Consider the following 14,834-nt stretch of genomic DNA (forward strand, 5'->3'; position numbering starts at 1 on the left):
GGTAAACGGATGCTGTTAATAGCGTTAATTGCGGATTAATTTAAGGGGCTTTTGTGTTGCACGGCTAGCTACAGCATGTTAGAAACTGTTAAATCTTAATCAGGTAGGTCGCATCCTGTGTGGAGGTGTGTCACAGTTGTCAAACAGTTGGTGATAAAAAACGTGAAAACAAACAAGGGCGCTTTTCTTAAACCCGTATCAGAGGCTATATATGCAAACATACATGCAGAACATCCTTTAGTTTAACTTATAAAAGGCACTGTTTGGTCGTTATGCAGTTATATGGACGCGGAGCTTGGCTAAGCAGTAATGGGTAGCAGGCAGCGTGGCTCAATGTACAATGAAACAGGTTGAATGGTGAAAATAATTTCTGTAACGTGTTTACAGCGGTATGTTTGTGATACTGACAAGTAGGCTAAACGTATAGTGGTCTCTCCATACTTGTTGCTACAGTTTTCTATTCAATAAGATCTCTTGTAGGCTACTCATAGCGATATGATTGCGATATTTGCCCTTTAATTTTCATAAAATTATTTGGAGATTATAAAAGCAAATTGTCATTGTTCCCTTTAATTTAGAGGTGTTCAGTCTGTACATCATAGTATAATTTGCAGGTGATTTTGTGTGCATGGACTGACAGTTTTCCCTGTGACAGGACAGGAGACATTCGCCACATTGAAGAATGTGTCAACCCAGTCATACATTTATTCAGGCTATTTTGAGGATGCTGTCAGAAAACAAACATGTCTTCTTCCTCTGGTCAGTTTAACTAAACCTCATAATTACAGGTGGAGCCCAGAAACTAAGGAAAAACTCAACCGAATGTAACCACAGGATGAAACAACAACAACAAAAGAAGCACAAGAATAAATACTTAGTTGCCTGTTTGAAGTAAAACCATTTGTAGTCTACATGTAAAATAACACACCAGATTTGTATAGAAATGTTGAAGGACCTGTCAGGGCCCATGTAGGACTGGCACAGACCTTGATAAATGTCATGCGTATTTATGCAGACTACTGCTGACTGCCTCTGTTTATGGTTTCAACATATCCAAGATGTACAAAGAGAGACGTCGAAAATCAGTCTTCAAGGCCTACATTACATTACTCGTGGCAGCTTTAAAATTTGTGTCATCACTTTAAAATTTGTGCTATAGTTTCTTTTATTTAAGATATTATCACTAGACACCGTACCGCGACAACATTATTATTTTAGGAAATTAGATATGCAATCCAGTTTTTGCAGTAAAACCGCACCATACAAATACACGGAACCATTTATAGCACACATTTCATGCAATTCATGAATTGTCTTTTTTATTGGAATATATTAAAGTTTGTTTTCATGGTCCTGTCCCGCATCTTCGTTTTGTGAATAATATATTTAGTATTAATATACGTTGAACGTATAGATGATTTATGCAAAATATATTCTGTAAAAATATGTACTACTGCATATCGTCAACCCATTTAATATTCAGTATGATTTGTTTTCTTTTAATTACTGCAATGATGATTGCTTTTACAATGGTTATTTATTTTTGATTTTTATCCTAGCTGTTCTGTCCAAGAACAGGGGAACCACAGGATGTGAAAAATGCCAAAGATAACAACAGATTCACACTACACAGTATTTCACTTCCCCTTGTTTTCTCTCTCTCTCTAAAATGCAAACATGGCCATGGTTACAGTTTGTCTACATGTAAAATCTACTGTGAAACGTATCTGTAAGCTGAGAGCACACAGTGCCTCAAATGCCACTTGGCGCAGCTCCTCAAATAGTTATTTCAGTGCTTTGAAATACACCTATTGCTTGAAAGAGAAAGGCGCTGTTGATATTTAAATTTTACGCTGCAAACGCGATACGTGACATGGTACACGTTGCAGTACCTTTCGGGCCCGTGCTGCTTCACTTTTTAATTCGGAAACCAAGCTAGTCCCGTCGCCAACTCGATACAGCCCCCCTCCATATTACCCTGTGAATCACCCTAGCCGACTGTCCAATGAAGTTGCAAGGATGGCTTACGTATGAGAAATGAAGAGTTGAAAAAGAGGTCACTGCAGCTCTAATCCGTTAAAAAAAAAAAAAAAAAAAAAAAAAAGAAACCACCCACATCCCAGCATGCATCAGAAAAGGACCCTTCAGTGGATCGTTTTGACACATTTTGTACTGGGGCTATTGTTGTTTTTGTTTAATATAGAGTGACATTTTTGCAGACTTCTGTTTCTTACCGACGAACGTTATTACTAGATGTGTACCAACTAATACTTTACCATTGAATTTGATAAGTCGTTGATCGCCGAAAATGTATATTTATATGTACTGTGACAAAAAAATTTTGGGTATAAAATGAGTGGGGTATTCATGAAATCATAACTGCTACTTTCCCGAGAGTTCCTGAACCTGTTTCTGGAGGGCAAATATATGAAAGGGCTACTTATTATACCAATAATCAATGAATCAGACAGGGACTATACTGGAGCGGATTAGAGGATTAAAACGGAGGCCAAACTTAAGAAAGTCTTGGCTGTGCCTGAGTAACCATGTCATAAATAGTGTGTGAACACTGAAACCCATGTAAAGTCGGAAGCACTGTAAATTGGCCTAATGCTAATGTTTGACTTTGGCCTGTGACCTTTTCCTTCAGCATATTATCTCTTTTTAGCTTATTCCACTACGTCTGCTCTCTCTCGTTATAGCCATGTTGGACAAGTATAAATGGCATCCATTCATTAGTGGCATTCGACTGGTTTTCAGAGGCATTTCATTTACCCTGTGGAATGTGAAACAAATCTAAATTGTTGATTAGTGTTAATGTAAGCTGCCATTGATGCCACGTCTTATTGGTTCGGTTAACAGGAACAGACAGGCTCTTTTCGAAAATTAATGGAGGTATACTGCCAAGGAAATTAGCTTAGCTATGTCAAACATGTCTATGAAAACACACTGTGGATTTATCCCTTCATTAGTTTACCCATTCATTGTCATCAGTGCTCAGATGACAGCCATACTAACAATAGCACTCATATAATTTTGTTGAGTGGAAATTCTCAGATTCATCCCGGCTATAAAATCGTAGTAGCCTGTATTGTTCCGAGGGGATGAAATTTACTAGACGGATCATTTGGCTTTTCTGAGTTGTGCCCCCCCTCTTCTGTTGTGGTATTACAGTTTGTGCTGTGCAAACACAGCAAATGTTTTCTGGGATGATTGGTGTTGCTATGATGCAATAGCAGCCTCCTCCAGACTTGTATGTAAGTTGTTGTTGGGGTCAGCAGGATGATAGATCACTTCGATACAACGTTTTCTCTCTCTTTTTCTTTGAAGGAAACATAATAGGACAGAAACCACTGTAGAGGATGGTGAAGTGGGGTAGAATGAGATCACAGCATGGAGCCTTTAAAAAATGTCTAGCAGATTTGATTGCATTTCAATATGCACTGCATTCCTTCAGCGCTCGGTTGAGCACTAGAGCTCACTCATTTGAAAGTTGGCACACACTGACCGAATTGATGTTTTAAATTTTTCAGTTTTTTTTTTTGTTTGTTTTAAAATACTAAATTACATGTATATTACATGTGTATCTTGCGTAACCTATTCTGTACCATTTTCTTGCACAATTTAAGGCAGCCTGACAGCTCAAGGCACCATATGATTGTTAATGTTTATAGAATCCTGCCAAGTTTGGTAAAGATGCTTTCATATGCAAATTCATTGGCTGTTTTTGACCGGAATTGTTTTGTAAGGCATAGACATGTGAGTGTAACATGGAAGCATTATGTTTTGTGGAAGAGTAACAAAAGATAGACGGAGGCGGGCTCAGAAATGGGATTAGATAAAGGTAAAATGAGCGACCGTATACAATCCAGTGTTTTCTCAGTCCACCCAATGAGCAGATGCAGGGAGCTGGCCTGCACGCCAACCGCCACAGTAGGCTTTCACAAAGAATCTCTCTCTATTCAAGCCCTAATCCATGCTGCCGAGGGCCCAGGCATTGTCACTTTGCATGCAAAATTTCAATTAGTGCTGGTACCAGTTGTTTCACTTGAAGGGGGGTGTCACATTTCAGAGACATCTATGGCTACCTTTAGGGTGAGATCAAGGAAGGAGTATCACTGCTTTGCTTAAGAAAAATGTAATGCTCTCTGCACGGCATAAGGTTACTGACATCGGTAGGGAGCTGCTTTGCTTCCTTAAGGCTATTGTACAGTATAACCCGTAGACCTTGCTCACATTGCTAGTGGTTGGAATTTACTGTAATGTATATACAGTTTATTATGTTGAAGTTAAACAGGAAGAAAAATATTGGAGGATGTTTCCTTCAAGGCGGGTTTGTTAAAACCTTCACACAGGGGATTTCAATGTCGTAGGTTTTTGGCTCGCTTGCTCTCCAAGCAAAATAGTTGCGCATGTTGCTCCTGGCTGCAGTTGGTTCAACTAATTTAACTAAGGATTCACTTCAAGACATGATGGACTGTTTGACACTGTTTCCGTACTTTCAGCTGTTTGACTCGGACTGCTGCGGTTCACTGTCATGAGCCAGCTCCTCATTCTCTTCTGCCTTGAACTGCTCCAATCCACACATATTTGCCCTCTAGACGTCATGCTAGAATGGCATTTTTGTTTGTGGAACATATTTGATGAAGGAACTGAAGTTTATGAAATTCAGTTGTGGTTAAGAATGTTAGGACATCAATAAACAGGCTGTGTTGGTAGTTTTAGAGTGTGCTGCTCTTCATTCTTGACACTATTACACTTCAATAGAGCAAAGTGCAAACAATAACATACTGACCAAACTGGAAATCTTATGAGTGGCATTGTCAGTGTGTGGATGGCAACACAACCAGTTTGTTTACTGCATGTAGGCTGATACAGCACACCGACGTGGGATACTGTTACAATGTCCCATTGTACACCTGAAAATTCTGCACATCTACTCAGCAGATGACTTTGGTTCTGGCTGTTGCTGCAGCACAACTCCCACAGATCTACAAGCTCGGCTCGTGTATCATATTTGAGTCATGTTTGCTTGCCTTCACTGCCATGACTGTACCACAGAGTTAAGAGTGGAAGCGTCTAAGGATCAGCTTACTTGAGTTCTGAATTTAACTACCACACTGGGTAGTACTATATTTTACATTTAAAAACACAATATGACCTACTAAATTACAACTTCAGAAGCCAAGCCAAAATTCAACTGAATCACACTGCACAGCCCCCACAGACTACTTACTGGCTTAATACTTAATATTACTATAGAGGTGTATACAGTGTGCTTGCAATGCTCTTTTCAGTAAGCCATACTTGCAATAAACCTTGTGTTTTTTACATCAGTGATCTTCATATACTATAAAACTGACTTTTTCCCACTTTTTGTATTTTTATCTACTTTAAAAAGTTAAATTAAAATTTTCTGTATGTTGTAATCAGGCCAATATTCTATAGAGAGCTGCTGGTCAGATGTGACTGCTACTTGATGCCGTTAGAAAATGAAAATATTTTCAAGTCAACAGGTGTTTCAAGTCTTTCAATATACAACATCAGGCTGAAAAGTAAATATGACGTGCATTAGACTCCGTACATGCATTTTAACCTCCAAGAAGGTGGCATAAGGAAAAAGGACTAAATGAAAAAACAAAAAATGGAAAAACAACCGCAGCTCTGGGTTCAGCCAGAGTAATTTCTGATGTATTCCTTGTATCACCCAACCCTAATGAGTTAGACGCTTGCATGGTTTTGATTTAAAGCACACTCAGTCTTAAATTAACCCTGATTATTTTTGCTGTGAAGCATTGTGCATTCATACAGTATGTGCTGTAATGTGTTTCTTACAATTAGATGTTGTGCTAAAAAGTTAATAGCTTTTGGAAGTATATGATAGATAAATGCACAGGCCCTGGAGTGGAGATGAGTCACACTGTACTTAGATGCCAAAATGGTGTACTTGTGTATAATTTATTTGTTTCACTCATCAGTTAATCAAATAGAAGCCTGTAGCTTATCAATTCATTATACTGTATTAGCTACTAGCAACGTGATAGGAAATTGTCATTTGAGAAATGCAGTTTATACTTGCATGGCCACAGAAATTGTTATAGGTTCACAACAGTCTGAAAGTCTGTCACAAGTACGTACATGTTCCAGTCTGGCAGAAGATCTTCATCTATCTCATCAAATCTTAAACATGTAAAGATGAAAAAGCTGTGCCCACCCACTTTCAGTCAATATTAGGGTTGGAACCATATTCATGCATGCGTAGGTTGCACATAACTGGATTTGATTTATTTTTCTTAAAGTGTCTAATAAGTGGATTTTAATTTTTAAATTAATTACCAGTGCCAGAAAAATACACAAATTGACTATTAAATAACTCTGCTGGAATGAATGTTTTCTATCCCTGTGGCAGAAGTTTATATCGATCAGTTCCAAACAGGAGGTTTTCTCATGCACAACCCAAGCTCTGTTCAGAAAGTAGTATATCATTTTCAAACCATGCTACTATGTATAATTTATATTTAACTAGGTTCTTATATAACACTATAGATACTGTGTGCTATGAAAGGTCAAAAGAGGCATTATGCAGAGATGTATTATTTAGTGAGGATCAGGTGAATTATGGGTCTAGAGATTTGTTTTTCTTGCAGTGCTTTAAGGATAGGTGTGCCCTTTGATTGGAGGGCTATAATTGTTTCAGTATGTTGTTGGGAAAACAATGTGGTCAGAAAGTGAAAGAGTATGACTAAGGCTATTATAACAGTGTTAGAATGAAAAATATAGTGCTGCTAATCCTAACAGTTTAAGAAGGGACAAAGATTTAAGTCTGCGTCGGAGAGCGGGTTGCTCTTTTCTTCACATCATTACAGAAAGTGTCAGTTATGTGTAGCACCCAATCAAGTTTGCAGGCAGACGCTTTAAATTAATTCAGGGAATTTAACTCTGCCACTAAATTAGAGTTTGTGCTACAAACTGTGTGGAAATAAAGTTTGATTCAATAAAGTTTGGATATGGTGTTTTCTTGCAACTAGAAGAGGCTATTTTGGATAAATGCATAGTGATGAAAGAAACTTGCTTTACCTCCATGTAACCTCTCTGATATTTCACACAGGAATCTAGATCAAGGATGTTCTTATATCCTGCTATCTTAATTAGCACATGTTAATTGGCAATGTGCAGTCTCTTGGTAAGTCATATTTATTAGGGAGAGCCTGATTCATCCCAACCCGTCGGGAATAGAAATCATTAGGGGACAGTGGAATGTATTTCCAGACATTATTCATAACAGGAAACGTGTGAGCACTCACAATCAACATTGTCCCGCAACAGCCAGGCCTAATTCGCAGGATGAATTCGTTGCGTAGTCTGCTTAATTTGACAGGAGTATCAACAGTTATGTGGAATCAGTGTATTTTATGTCTTTGTCAATGTACATTTCCTCTTTTTATCCAGGCATTAAAATTGTTGCTCATAAGTCTGAAAATGATAGCTGAGTTTGATCGAAGAGCGGAGATAAACTGATCAATGTGACCCCGTTTCCTGTCACATCTTTCATGCGAGCGTTGAGTCATACAAATTAACAATATGGCGCTTATAATATTCAACCCAGCAAAGCCAGCTACTGAGCTAGGACGCAGGGAGAAAGAGAGACAGAAGGAGGAGGAGGAGGAGGAGGGAGAGTGTACCCTGAGAGAGGTCAGACCTCGTTTCAGAGAGCCCCATCCACACACACCCCAGGTACTGTGACACTGCCTTTATGAGTGCGCCCGGAGAACACAAACCCACCGGATTAGTGTCTGGCTCTCAATGTCCCCGGGAGCAGAGCCCATCGGCCGAAACAAAGCGGGGCTGATTGCGTTGTCATCTGCATCACAAAGGGAAGCCTTTTCTACCTGAACCATTGCCTTTGCGCCACGCTGCACATCACATCTATCAGCGACTCTGGACCCACGTGACATCTGCCTTTTGTTTTTTTTCCATCTATGTCTCCCCCGTTCCTGTTCTCTCTCTCTGGCCCACACCGTCTGTCCACCATAGCTAATATCAACAGCAGGACTCGCCCCCCCCCCCCCCCCCCCCCTTCAGTGGAAACTACCTTCTTAGTCTGCGCCAGCACTGGCCGATTTCTGGTTTTGCCGGTAGTTATGTGCTCAGTGCGGTGTACATCATCATCTCTCGCTACAAAGAGCCACTAACACATTCGTTGTCTTTCCTCTTTTCCCCTCTGGCTCTCGCTGGCTAGCTGTATCTCAGCTCAGCCAACACGCAGACGCATCGGACAAAAAGCCCAGTCTCCCGCTGTCAAACCCGAACAGGTCTATCTGGCTCACTCGGACAGAGTGAGCACCCCAGCCGAGCTGCTGCCAGTAGACAGACGTGTTTTATTTGATTAGTGGGACGCGCAGTCAGGCTCTGCTCTTCTATAACTGATGACTGTTGTCTTGTGTTGGTGACCCAGTCAGTTCCAGCAGCCATAACAGAGATAGATCAAGCTTCTCTCTTAGGATTATCTTCTTACGCTTATGTACAGACGAGTTTAAGATAAGCCTTATGTTGGCTTTCATATGTTTTGTAGTACTTCATCATCGTCATCAAAGAAATGACTTTTTAAAGTCTTATTTTCATATTTTATGATCTGGACGGTCACTACTCTTTATCCAGTGAAATAAAATGTTCATTTTTGGGGGAAACGAAGATGTTAGAAATATGTCAGGCATGATAACTGAAACTTAAAGGTAAACTTTTTTTATCTCCCATTTAAGATGCTTTATGAATAAATTCAATAGATTAAACAGGGTATGACATTTAAAAAGCAGAGGGAGGGATGGAAAGGGAGAGAATGACTTTTTGTGTCCTAAAGTGTGATAGTTGGTTTCTATTCACAAGTGATTGCATTAGCTTAGAGAATAGGGAATTCTCACAAGGCAATTAAGTGATTTGGCCTTTGGCTGCGACTTGTCGGGTTTCAGAGAGCTGAAGCTCATTGTGTGTTTTCACAGATTAATTTAGAAATCACATTCAATCAAAACCTTGTAAACCCTACAGTGGGAGACCCTAGAACTTGAAAAAAACTCATTAAAATAAGTGAATAAATTAAATATGCGTTCATGGCATATAACAGCCATTGCTGCATGGTTCGTTCTGATGAAGCTGCAGTGAGTCTGATATCCTGTCAAAAAGACAGGAAGTTCAGGATGGAGGGTTCAGAGGTGAGGAATCTCAAAGGCAAGGGTCATCACAACAGCAGGGTAAACACACTTCTTAGTGCTTAATTGTCTGTAGTCCAATTACAGAGGACTGCAAGGCCACAATGGCTAATTGTCAACAGCAAGGCTGTAATTTCATTTTGACTTTGCAGGAGGGATCTACTGGGAGCTGGTGAAGATACAACAATTATATATTTCAGAGTGTGGTGTGTTCTTAATGGGATTCTTCATGTGTGCCATACACTGCATGTACTGTGTAACCCTTTGATACGTAATACTGCATGCTGACATGAACAGTGTATTGAGAAGTGGGCATGTTATGACAGATGGGCACACTCTGTTTTCCTTTTTTAAAATGGATCAAATGCCTATGTCGAGGATATTGTGAATTCAAATGTTCCAGTCAACCAATTCATTAAGCGAAACATTTTAAGAGGTGACCAAAGTGACCAACAAGAATCAACAGTGTTATTGTAACGGTAAGCAAGTGATAGATTTCTGCCTACCAGGGGGTGGCAGGTGGAGCACACAGTGAACCTTACTGTGGCTTTATTGTGAGGATTTATTTAATTTCAGAGTCATAATTGTAATTGAGGAAAGGCAGGACCTAGCTTTTTTTTTTTTTTTTTTTTCACTGACCTCATACCACTCTCATCAGTCTACCTCGACTCACAGCTCCGAAATCAATAATTTAGACTCAGCAAAGATCAGACCCTTCTGATTGTGTTTATGGAGCCCTATCAATTGACACTTCATTGTAGTCGTTTCATATGCAGCAAAGCCGGTGATAAATGCACCATTTGGGCAGAGAAAGCTTACATGAATTTACATAATCACTTGTCTGAAAGTGGATTCAGTGAGGGGAGCAATCAGCAGCATTTGCCACACTCACACATGTAAGAGCTCCTGTTAATGCAATAACATCTTGTCCCCCCTCTTGTTCCAACTAACAAGTCATTGTTATTTTTATTCTAATTTCAAACCCTGTTAAAGATTTCCAGCAGGAAACACTATCTCTAAAACACATGCCCACAGATCTACAGCTGCCAAAGAAAGACCAATACACGTCCTCTGGGGTCAATAAAACAATGTCTGGAATCACAATACAGCCATGAGGTAACGTGACTTACAAAACGGGAGCCAGGTATATAAGAAGACGTCGAAATGATGACTGTTTTCCATGCTTTCCTCTGGCAGGGCCTTTTCGGGTAGAAATCACAATGGATCATTTGGGAGGGCAGCTGGAAAATCCATAGAATATCTCAAGAGACCTGCTGTGCCTGTGAAATCAATACAGACATCCAGCTGAGACCATTAAATGAAATGAATGTCATATGATAGGGTTAAACATGTAGAATATTATTATTCATACAGCCCAAATAGGTTTTTCATCTGCAGATAATACAAGTAGGCATGGACGTCAATAAAGGCACCGCAGATTGTCTTGTGTTTCACACTCCCACTATATACACAAGCAATCCATCATGTTTCTGACCTATTTTTAGCCTTAGCTTTTCCAAGTGCTCAGCTGAGGAAGTTAAATAAATTGAGGCTTTACTTTATTTGGTCAATGTTTCATTGTAGTTTATTACCAAGAAGCAGCAGATAAAGTAGCAGTCAAGTTGTGAGCACTCTCAGATAAAACCAACTGCCACAGCTTTGGTATTGGTGGACTGTTTAAATCACTTATTCTGTCTTCTGTATATGTTGTATAACAGGGCTTCAAGTAACGATTTTCCATTATTGATTAATTTTGCAGCTTTTGTCCTGATTAATCAATCTGTTATTTTGTCTGTAACATGTCGGAAAATAGAAAAGAAATTATGATTTAACAGTCCAAAACTCAACGATAGTTTACTCATTTGAGAAGCTGGAACAAGGGAATGTCTGGCATTTCTGTTTGGAAAATGATTAATGATTATCAAAATAGTTGCTTTTTTTTTTTTTTGACGCTCGACCTGTCCATTAATCAACTAATTGTTTCAAGTCTGTGATGTAGCTTAGAAAACTAAAGTTTTGGAAGTGCTTCGGTTTTTCAATTTATCAGTAGGGAAATCTGTTTCCGTTTTGCCACTACGTTGTTGGTTTATACAACATAACAGCTATTTGACGGTGCAAAAACCTTTAAACCGTTACATGTGCAGAAACACAACTTTCGTAAATTAACGTAGATATCACATTAACGTAGATATCAAACACATGTCATTTTGTGGCGTGGCTTTTTGTTCAAAGTGCCATACAGTACCATAAGGGAACACATACATTTGTGGCATGGGTAGCCTCAGCAGGGAGGGAACCCTAAAACCAGGTACAGTTACTCACACGCTGTGCTCACTGCGGTCCCGCCCCCAGGCCTGATTGCACCTCTTCTGAGCACTCTGCAATCTGCTTTCCCTCAGAAATGGTTTGACACTTTGTAGTGGTCGGGCGGGCACACTACATACATGTAGCGCCTGTGCGAGTTGACGGGGCTGCTGTCGGGAAGCCTGCCTGTCGCAGTTATTGAAAAAGCATGTTTGGGATTAGCCGTCTGTCCTCGTCTGTGTGACGCTCTGGCAGGGGTGTGTATCCGGGCTCTCTGGTTCCTGCAACGGCGCTGAGTGATGGAATAGATTGGACCTCTCCTGACTCTGCCGACACAAAACCTCACACACATGTTCACGTCCCCGATCCGTGGCTCAATATATTCACGCTGCCAGTTAATAGGAATACATGGAGATAATTTAAAACCTTGCTCCAGAAGTCCCTTGGGCACACTGAATTCAACAGTTTTAACACAAAGAGAAAGGCAATTGTTGTTTTGACTTAGCCTCATTTTGCCACACTGAGCAAAATGGAAAGGCTTTGGGTCATTTTGTTATGTGACTTAACTTTTCTTCCCAGCATGAGAACCGGTAAAACAGCACATTACGCAAAAAATGATTTTCCTTTGATCTTAGTGCCTACAGTAATATGTCCTATTTTGGAGAAATAGAAATTGAGACCCATAATAGTGTTTAGTAGTTTTCCTCCTTACAGACAGATTTTTGGCATGAGCATATACTAATCTGTATTTCACAGATACTAGCATGCTCATTTTCTGTCTCTCCAATTCTTTTGTGGATGTCTCGCACTTTCTCTCTCTGTCACACACACACACACACACACACACACACACACACAAATGTACGAACACTTCTGTCTACACTACTTCAAACTCAACACCTGCAGGGTCGGGCCGTCAGGCTTTTTTGGAATTATGGCATTAACATGGAAACCAGAGGCCTGAAGCTGGATTAGTTGTGAGGAGGTGTGAACACAAGGTCAGGGCAAAGATGGCCTTTCAGCTAATATTTTTGTCGTCATACTTTCACCCTTGTGTCTCTTATCACAGTATTGGTACATACTGACAGACAAACATGCTGTCACATTAAAAAAAGCATGTTCAGTTTGCTGTTCACTTTTGTGGTTGTGTTTGTTCTCTCCCCTGTTTTGATTCTTTGACAGATTTACAGACATCTTACTCTTGTTCATATTATGGCCTGAGGCAGGTGTTTTGAAGAGCCAGAAGTTTAGCTTTGTTGAGTAAAAATTATTGCACCTGGCAGCTTCTTAACTGTCTTCTTAACTGCTGGAAACCAAGTTGAAATTTCTGTTAACATAATTCCTGAAGTTGACTGGGATAGCTCTCCACAGCACAGGGTGGATCTGCTTTGACTGTCAAAAGATTAGAACTACAAACTGTCAGTGGAAGAAACATTTTATAATTACTGGCTTTCAAAGCTGAAATCCTGAAATCCATGTAAACCACTGAAATGATGACAAAAATGTTTGCAGAGTTGAAAATGTCAACGATAGACAATGCAACACGAACGCAAAAGTTTTATTTACTGAAATGATGAAATTAGATGGCATTTGAATTGCAAACCAGGCAGGTGTAACCTGACAAACCCAATAAACATTTTACGAATAGCAAACACCTCGAACTACAGTAAATATGCTGTTTTTAATGTTTCAGTGCGCTCCAACCACAATACAGATGAATATAATGACACATTAGTTGGAGTACATTAATCAGTTTGAAATTAGTAACCATGAGTAAGTAGCCAGGTCGTTTGAATATACCTGTATATTGCCTACGAGAGAGAGCTAATGCTTTGATGTAACAGTCCAGGAAGCCCTCCACGCACTAGGACACTTGACATTTGTAAACAGATATGTTCTGATGTCATGACACCACAAATGATGTGCTCGGTGCCAATACTGATGAAATTCCATGTTTCTCGATACGAAATTCAGTACAGCAGAAAACAACATAATCTGCTGCACACATAGTATGACACACACGTGAGCACAAACACACACACACATGCACACACCTCCATGTAGTCAGCGTTATATTTTGATAGTTATGGTAGTCGTCTGCTCATGTTGTGGGCACTCAGCTCACGTTATGATCTGTCGCCATGTTAGTTTAAACAAGGTAGATTAGATCCAGAAGCCGGTTTTTTAGATGCTTAGATAAGTTTGAGGTTTTTCCTTCTTTCACGCTAAATGCTCTGTGACACCAGCTGCGTACTGGCTGTTGGTTGTCTATGACTTGTCCCTGATGATACCCGTCAACCTCAAAATATCTCCATACACCAGTCTTGTCATGTTTTTTTTTTTTTTTTGTTGTTGTTTTTTTCCCCGCAGATCACAGCGGACCTGTTGCTGCGCCCGCACTTGCCATCGTCATTCCACATGTTGTTGTTATTGTTGTACTGTGCCTGCCTTCTTTTTCTCTCCAAGTTTGATTCTCAGAATTTTGGCGTCGACTGTGACATCCTTGGTACTGATGTTTTTACTGCACTTCCGCTTTTGATAAAGTAGTCCAGTTAGTTTCAGTTATTCATCAACCGATCATTTAAGCACGTTGGAATCAGAACATTTCAGAAAAGTGATTACTTCAGCGCTAACAAAGCAAAAGGAAACAGTAATTCTCAAGGTTTTTGCCTTTCAATTGGGGCGAGGCACTGGGACTACCAATTCACAGCACCTAATCCTTCAGCTGACAAAAGAAGTGTGCTAAACTCTCACTCATTGTCGCTTACACTCATGTTAGGTAGCTGGAGGGCACTTCTCAACAGCTCACTCTTACAGCCTTGCATTCCCCATTTCAAAACACCACATTTGCTGCCATCTTTACCTCCTTTGTCCTGCTGCAGGGTGGTTCCGTAGAAACTGCTTCACCCTCACTATTTTTCTCTGACCGTCCGCCACCTGTCATCCCCGTGCTAATGTGAAACTTTAACAGCCTAAGAGCCTGAATGGAAACGGACCACTTCGTTGAAATACATTACCTGTCACTCTGTCTCTGGATTAGGACTTCACCAGTGCCAAATGATTTAAGAGCCTTTTGCTAGGTTGTCAGGAGAGACATGATTGTGCTTGTGGCCATAAAGAAACATATGTGCTGGGGTTTTTTTTCTTTTTTCTTTTTTTTTTCAAGGCGTCAGGCGGGCAGCACCAGATGTGTGCGGTGAATGGTGCTGTTTTTTTTTTTTTGTTTTTTTTCCTCACTTGAGCGTGTGTCAGACGCCGTGTACAGCTGCACAGAGGAAGGGTCAAGTCCGTTTCACATGGAGTGAGGAGGAGGTGAGAACCAGCAGG

The 14,834-nt window shown here is 40.1% G+C and overlaps 1 protein-coding gene across 4 annotated transcripts in view; it reads left to right on the forward strand.

Annotated features, from left to right (window-relative positions):
• The window catches only part of ephb2b (eph receptor B2b), a 115,933-nt gene that overhangs the window by 384 nt on the left and 100,715 nt on the right, over window positions 1-14,834 (forward strand). The gene's annotated exons all lie outside the window — the stretch shown is intronic.

This window comes from Seriola lalandi, unplaced genomic scaffold (genome assembly GCF_002814215.2).
Source record: "Seriola lalandi dorsalis isolate HSWRI2012SDOR001 ecotype SW California unplaced genomic scaffold, Sedor1 jcf7180002054520, whole genome shotgun sequence".
In the NCBI taxonomy this organism is placed as follows: Eukaryota; Metazoa; Chordata; class Actinopteri; order Carangiformes; family Carangidae; genus Seriola; species Seriola lalandi.